The following is a 7,224-nucleotide window of genomic DNA, read 5'->3' as shown; positions in this document are numbered from 1 at the left end:
TCTGCAAGGCAGAAGAGCATCAGTTTATCTTAATATTGCTTTAAAATAAGAACTGGGAACTACATGTTTCTTCTGAACGTAGAAAGTGTCAATATAAATTAATTTCATGGTTCTATATGAGTTTCTGTGGAGAGACTCAGTGCTTACAGCTGTAATCTTAGCCTGGAAAAAAAGATACCCGGGAAATAGGATGCCTTGTGGATATGGTGTTTGCTATACCATCTTTTCTCTCTCACTCCCCCACGGGACTTTTTTCCTTGGTTAATTTCTGGCTGATCTGACAGAAAGGTAGGTCACTCCTGGTACAACATCCTCACCTCCTTTGGGAAAATCAAAGGCTGGGTAGAGGAGAGAGCCCCAAACTAGGACTCACTTGATGGGTAGACAGCATCATAAGTTTGATGCTATTTCTTCCAGCTGGCACAGGTTAGCTGTATACCATGCAATGATGCATGGGAATACTGGTTGGGAACAATCTTAGAGGGAAAATGAGCTGGAGAAGAGCCAGCAGCGCACCCTGGCAACATAGGTAGCCAGCAGCACCCTGGACTCTGTGAACAGCAACATGGCCAAGCGAAATGAATATTTCCCTTTACTCAGGACTTGTTGGACCATGTGTAAGTACTGTGTCCAGTCATGGGCCCCTAGTACAAGACAGACATCAGTGTAATGCAGAGAGTTCAGGGGATGGCAATTCAGATGTTCAGGGATGGAAGACATGCCCTATGAGGAGATGAGGGACCAGAGTTAGTTCAGCTGGTGGAAGAGGCAGCTTCAGGGGGACCTGACAGCAATCACACAGTGCCCGTCAGGGCATTGTCAAGGAAATGAGATGGGCACATTCAAAGTGGTGCAGGGCAGGATGATAAGGGCCAGCTGACAGAAGCTAAAAGAAGACAAGTTCAAAGTGGATATAAGAGAAGGCCTTTTTCATCTAAGGGTAGCCAGATAGTGGAACAGATTGCCTAGAGAGATTGTGAAATCTCCATCCTTGGAGGTGTTCAAGACCAAAGGGAGGAAGCATTCATAGTCTGCCTGCATTCCACCAGGACTCAAAGTTCTTCTCTGAAGAGCTGTATATTTATACATATTAATGAGGTCTCCCCTCAGTCTTCTCTTCCCCCCCCCCCGCCACCATAGGCAGGGATGTCACCCATTAGATCAGGTGGGCCAAGGCCCCATCCAGCCTGGCCTTGAACACCTCCAGGGATGGGGCATCCGCAACTTCTCTTGGCAAGCCGTTCCAGTGCCTCACCACCCTTCTACAGTGAAGAATTTCCTCCTGATGCCTAGTCCATCCTCTTTTAGTTTAAGACCATTCCCCCTTGTCCTATGTCTTCTTACTGGTAAGAGGTATAAATGGTATAGAACGGGCCTGATTTTTACCCGAAACAGAGCTCCTTTCATCTGAGAAGCTTCCTGTGCTGCTCTGTGGAGACCAGCCCATGCTGGAGCAGTCCGTTCCTGAAGGGCTGCACCCTGTTGCACGGCTCCCAGGCTTCTCAGGCCAGAAGGCATTTTCTTCTGTCCCAGCTTCAGGAGACTTTTTCTATCAGCTTTTTTTCCAGTTAGGGCATGGTCACCTTTATGGCTGCTGCCCTCACCTGGTTACACAATCCCATGATAATTTCCCATCCCCCAAATGACTTCCAGCTGGGTTGCTTTTTAGGATTTTTTTTTTTTTTTTTATTTAAATGCGGGGCCTGGCCTGTCGGCCCATGTGGTTGCCAGCCCCCGGCTCCTCCTGCTGGGCTGGGGACCAGGACCGTCTGCACCCGTCCTGCTCCCAGTCCAACAAGAAGCTGTGGACGAGCTGTCGTGGCATGGAGGGGCTGTGCTGCCTGTGCCTGGGCGAGACGCTGTGGGACCTGTAACTGGAAGGGCTCCGCTGCTGCCGCCACCGCCCCCGCCCCACGCTGCATTGGGCCCTTCCCCGTGGCCGGCAGGCCGAGGCGTTGCACCGGGCAGGCGGCACCAGCCTCACGATGGCTATGATGGGCCAGCGGCAGAGCGGGCAGGTGGCTCTGTGGGCAGCCCAGGGCTGGATGCACACCCTGCAGAAGGAGTGCCCGCAGGGGTCCAGTCGAGCTGCGTCAGCCAGCAGGCCCAGGCAGATGGTGCAGCTCTCTTCTACAGGGGCCTCCGCTGGCTGCTCCTGGCGTGGCTGGCTCATTGTGCCCGCGGCCGCTCCGGTGTGGAGGTGAGTGTCTTCTGCGGGATGCTGCTCTGATGTCAAGTGGGTGTCAAGCGTCTCCAGTCTTCAGCACCTCCCTCACGGGTCACTGGCAGAACCTCAAAGGCTCACATCCCACCAGGAGCACCTTAACACTTTGTGCCCCACCAGAAGGACCCGGATGCCTTGCCTGCAACGAGAGGGACCTCAGCATCTCACGTGCCCTCAGAAGGATGTCGACGTCTCGCATTCCAGCAGAAGGACCTGAATGCCTCACCTGCAATCCAAAGCACCTCACTGTCTCTCTTGCCACAGGAAGGACCTTGATGTCTCACGTTCCACAGGAAGGACCTCGACATCGCACCTTCCACTAGCAACACCACCTCGGATGTTCCAGCTGTAGGACCTCGACCTCCCGAGTGCCACCAGCCGGACTTGACGCAGACTGGATGCTCAGGGTACTTATGGCCAGCTGCCTTTTATGAGGCCGTAGGGTGACAGTAACTCTCTGGTGATGTCACCCAGCTCTTGGGGTGCCCCTGACAGCAGCTCTTAAGGAGTTAATGTTATTTTATGTGGTTCCTCTTGGTCCTACCCTCCAGCCTGTTGAGGTCCTTCTGAATGGCAGCACAGCCCACTTGTGTATCAGCCACTCCCCTGAACTTTGTGTCATCATCAAATTTGTTGACGGTAAACGCTGTTCCATCATCCATCATCCATGTCATTGATGAATAAACTTAATAAGACTGGACCCAATACTGACCCCTGGGGGACACCACTAGCTACAAGTCTCCAAGTAGACTGTGCTGCTGAGCACGACTTGAAGCTCTGACATCCAGCCTGTTCTCAGTTCACCTCACTGTCCAGGGAGACAGAGAGGTGTGTGTGTTGAGAGTAAAGCTTCTAACTTATGAAGAAAATGCACTAGCTCCCTTTTCTTACTTTTATGCAAGGAGTGATAGAAAAGCAGCAATAACCTGATTTTTTTTTTTTTTACTTTTTTTGTCTTTTCTTTAATATTTCAAAGAAACTTGACTTGGAACAGTACAAAAACTGAAATGATGAGTTCTCTGACAGTCCCTCATGGTATCACTTTCACTAGGGAAAAACTAATTAAATGTGAGCTCTCTTTGATGCAGGAAATAAATGTATTATAATCGCTCACCCTAAAGGCTGCCCAGGGTGCTTAATTATACACACTGTATGCATGGCATGATCAGAATCTATCAGCTCTTCCATGGGTAGTAAGCAGGCCTGCCACCAAACAGAGACAGGAGAGGAATTGGTGATCATGAAATCTTGGTTGCATATCCCATTTTTATGAAGTTTTAGTATTGGTTATTCCCCAAAATATGTAGGAGGGGCAAAGTTAAGAATATGGTCACTAGAGGCAGTTTCTGTTTTACTCAGTGGAGATGAACTTTGGGGTACTTCCTCGACTGAGCAAACGAAGTAACTTGGCTAATATTTTAACTCCCTAGCAGAAAACATGAGTTTGGTTCCTCAGGTGGGCTGATATGAACAGGGGCCCTAGTTTCCAGGCAAAGTCAACAGGGCTGCCTTCCTTCATGTTTCACTTGAAACATGTTACACAGCAAACATCATGGAATTCATTTTATCTGCTTCAGAAGGGCAAAGGGCAGAGTCAACTCCGCTGGATTGCTTCCTTGCTGCTCCTGCTTAAGATATTGCCTGATAAGCTGATCTTTGCTCACTATGAGTCAGTTTTAGACAAATCCTGAAATTACCTCTGGTGATAAAATATATGTATCTGCCATTGAAAGTAACTGATATATGAGACCAATTTAAAAATCTCAGTCACTTCAGGTGTAAACATAAAAAGTGAATAATGATTTTTTTCTTTTTCTTATTTTTAAATCCTTGATATGGCCTTTGCTAATGATGCATCTATCCAATTTACTATCCACTTGATGTGAGAGTAAACACAGCACTGACTGAAGCAATAAATTACTCTTAATCCTCTATTAAGAAACGAACTAGGCCAATACAAAATGGGTCCAATTATTTCTTCATTCACAGATTTATTTTTAAATCCTTTTCACACCATAACATTCAGATTCAGGTAATGGCCATTTCCAGCAAGACTGCCAGAGCCCTCCTTAGTGGATTATACCTATCTCCAATCCACAAAGCTGGCACAGTTTGGGGGGCAATCTGTGACATGCAAATGCCTGAACAGAGCCCCATTACAAAAGGGCAGTTATAGCAATGGAAAAGTATGCACCTCAGCTCATTAACACAGACAAGAGGGAAATGAGTACGTGTTTAGATTCAAAGATTTGATTCTGTTAATAACCAGCTCAGAGTTCCTAGAAAAACCTAGGAATTGTTGTCAGTAGCTTTCAAATTCTGTCTTGTGGAGAAAGGAAAAAGAAAAGAAAAAGATACCCTATTCCATGTAAAGTTGCAGATAGGACAGGAGCAAAGGAGCACCATCCTTCCTTCTTTGAGAGAGTCACATTGGGAAAGAAAGTCTAGACTATTTGCAAGCTACAATAAATTACAGCCAGGAAAGCACATGGTCTTATTTTGTCCTTCACCTTCATTGCTTCACTCATTATCTCGCCTGTTACCTCAGCCCACCTGCCCATCACCTCTCCCCATCCTACCATATTACTGGCTAGCACTGGTTTGCCACTTGCACTTCCTTTTGTCCCCTTCCTCCATCTCGCCATGCCTACACAGCCCACTGCCCATGACAAACCATCCCATTCGAAGCCCCAGTATTGCTGCTATCTCCTGCTTACCCCTGCTGATTTCATCCCTATCACTACCTTCATCGTCTTCTTTCTGTCCTCTATCCCATTTATCCTTTCCTCATTGCTTCTTGCTGTCACATCACCTCATTTGTTTCTTACCTTATTGCCTCACCAGTCCTTGCCTTGCTCTGCTTCTCTTAGTCTGGCACCTGCCCTCACCTAGTTCCCTTCCCTGCCTCTCCCCTCACCCCCACCCCATCTCACTGTACTGCTTCATTTGCTGTATTCCTGTCCCATTGTCACCTTCCTCCTGTGGTCCCACAGCCTTTCTATTCTCCATCACCCACACTCAACAGCCCTCTGCTTCTCTCTGTTTTTACTTCTCCTAGCTTCTCTCTTTGCCACTATGTAGGTGACTTTTTTGCTCTTTTCTGCCTGTTCTGACCTGTCCATTTGTTGCCTGCTTCTTGCTCATTTTCTCCTAGCAGTCCAGTTCGCTCCCTACCCACGCTATCTCTATTTACCTTTCCACTTACTGCTTGCTTTTGCGTTCCAAAGGCCCAGGAAATTTCTCAGATCTCCTTGATGCATCACGCTCTGTTGTCATTTACTGCTGTTTGCCATTCTACCTGCTCTTGCTGCTTCCTTTGGCTTTTCTTGTCAGCAGCTGCCCAGTTTGCAGACTGCTCCCACTTCTCCCCATTTCCCATCTACTGCCAATTTTCTCGTTTGCTCACTCACTGCCTGTCACCATCCACCCTCATCACCCAGCTTCTTACCTCCACTTACTGCTGCTGCTTCTTGCTAGTCCATGTACCCTGCACTTCTTACCTCTCCTCACTGACTCATTCCCACAAATACTGCCACACATTGCCTTCCCTCACCCACGCTTCTAATGCCTTATTTTCTACCTACATTCCCCTCCTGATTTTCTGCTTTCTCTGTTGTATTTGCCCAAGCCACTGCCTTTCTTCACAGTTCTATTCACATTCTGCCCTCCTTGGCTATTTTCAGTGCTCACTTTGCCTTCACAAGAATGCGTTGCCATTGCCACCTTTCCTCACACAGTACAACCCCTTTTTCCTTTTGCACTTGCTGCTTGCTTTCACCACTTCCCTTAGCTGCCTGCTCTCACCCTACACCTCTTCCCAGCTTGTTAATGACACCACTTGCTTCCTTTGCTTGTAAACACATCCTTTCCACGACTTCTCAACACTGTGCTTCTCGATTGTGTTTTTGACATTTTCTTGCTGCCCATCATCATTTGCCTGCACTACTCCTTTTTGCCCTCACCACCTCCTGACTCTCTGCCCACTTTTCATGTGGGACTGTTTGTCATCTCTCTTTATCCAGCCCCCTGCTGTTGCCAGCTCTCAATCTGCACATCGCACCTCATCTGCAGCCTGTGCTCAGGGTGTCTTTTCAAGCCTCTGTCTGCTGCCTAACTTCCCCCATCTTGTTGCTCCATATGCTGCCTGCCTTCTCTGTATTGCCCAGAAGCTACGCTTACTAGCCATTTGCTCTTCTTCCCCTTTCCTCCCCACTTTTTTGCCCTTCTGGTCCCATTATACATGCACCTCTCCCTTTGCCACCTAGCCTGCAGCCCACTCTTGCCACATCACCAGCATTTTCTGCTTGTGCTTGATACTTTATTTGCTGACAAGACTCATCATCCTTTCTGGCTGCTCTCAAAGCTTCCCTTGCCTGTAGGCTTACAGATCTCTCATAGCTACCTTTCACCACTTCCCATAGCTGCTCTCCTCCCTGACTCCTTAGCTGACTGCTTTCCCTCCCTTTCCAGATGAGGGTTTGCATCCATGGTAGGTTGACCCTGGCCGTCAGCAAAGCACCCATGCAGATGCTTGCTTACTCCCTTCCCAGTGGGACAGGGAGAGAATAGGATGAGCAAAAGCAACAAGACTTGAGATAAGGACAGTTTAATACAGTCAATAAGTGAAGTTAATAAGTAAAGACAGTTAAGTGAAGGAAAGTGGGGACAAAAAAAAAAAAAAGTAATGCAAAGGCAATCACTCACCACCTCCCAGTCTCAAAACAATGGCTACCTTGGAAAACATCCTACATGTCCTTGCTCAGTTTTATTGCTGAGCATGACATTGTATGGTATGGAATATCTCTTTGGCCAGTTTGGGTCAACTGTCCCAGCTGTGTTTCCTTCCAGTCTCTTAGACACTCCAGCCTACTTGCTGAGGGGATGCAGAGTAGGAAACAGAGAAAACCCTGACCCTGTGCAAGCACTGTTAAGTGATAGCCAAAACACTGGTGTGTTATCAACACTGTTTTAGTCGCAAACCCCAAACATAGCACCCTAGG

General features: G+C 47.8%; 1 long non-coding RNA gene across 1 annotated transcript; it reads left to right on the top strand.

Moving 5' to 3' along the window:
- Nucleotides 1-731: 731 nt before the first annotated feature.
- Nucleotides 732-6,935, top strand: LOC308190315. Its single transcript, XR_013947065.1, has 2 exons — nucleotides 732-2,200; nucleotides 2,489-6,935. It is a non-coding gene; the product is annotated as an uncharacterized lncRNA (long non-coding RNA).
- The last annotated feature ends 289 nt before the right edge of the window (nucleotides 6,936-7,224 follow it).

The sequence above is a fragment of the Anser brachyrhynchus genome (assembly GCF_964034855.1).
Source record: "Anser brachyrhynchus genome assembly, chromosome: 2".
In the NCBI taxonomy this organism is placed as follows: domain Eukaryota; kingdom Metazoa; phylum Chordata; class Aves; order Anseriformes; family Anatidae; genus Anser; species Anser brachyrhynchus.
This window is presented reverse-complemented; position numbering and strand designations above follow the sequence as displayed.